This window comes from Phoca vitulina, unplaced genomic scaffold, assembly GCF_004348235.1.
Source record: "Phoca vitulina isolate PV1807 unplaced genomic scaffold, GSC_HSeal_1.0 scaffold19, whole genome shotgun sequence".
NCBI classification, from domain to species: Eukaryota; Metazoa; Chordata; class Mammalia; order Carnivora; family Phocidae; genus Phoca; species Phoca vitulina.
This window is the reverse complement of record NW_022589722.1, coordinates 27,328,060-27,328,641: the sequence shown is the minus strand read 5'-3', so window position 1 is coordinate 27,328,641 and position 582 is coordinate 27,328,060.

Sequence of the window (582 nt, the reverse complement as noted above, 5' to 3'; positions counted from 1 at the left end):
TTCCGCGCTCGCCCGCGCCCCTGCCCCCAGGGGCGGGGAAGCCGCGGGTCCTTGTGGGACTTGTAGTTCCCCTGCGGGTGCTCGTGAAAGCGGGCGTTGCTATAGAGATGTGAAAATCCCTGCGCGCCGGCCCTGCCGCCGCCGGGGCATATCTCATTTCTGCACGCTAACCTCCTCTCACTCCTACCCCATTCTTTATCAAATAATTATTGAGCACATACGGTAGGTACTGTTCCAGGTACCAGGAATGACATCGCATTCTCCCTGATTCGAAGAATTTTAAGGTGCCCTTGGGCCAGGATGACTAGCAGAGAGACTCATTTCCAATTCAGGCAGAAACTGGAATTTCTGCCCAGTGGTATAAATGTTTCGCATGCTCAAAATCCCGCAACACTGCCCCTCTATCACCATCTCCTGAATAAAATCTAGAATATGAGGCACTGTGCCTCACTCATTTTGGATGTCCCACAACCTCCGTAAACCTCAGTTCTAGGAGCTCTGGCGGAGCTTTACAAACAGCTCAAATCTGGAGACAGCCAATCACCCTATCAAAGATGAAGCGGTGCCTCTTTCCGAGATCAT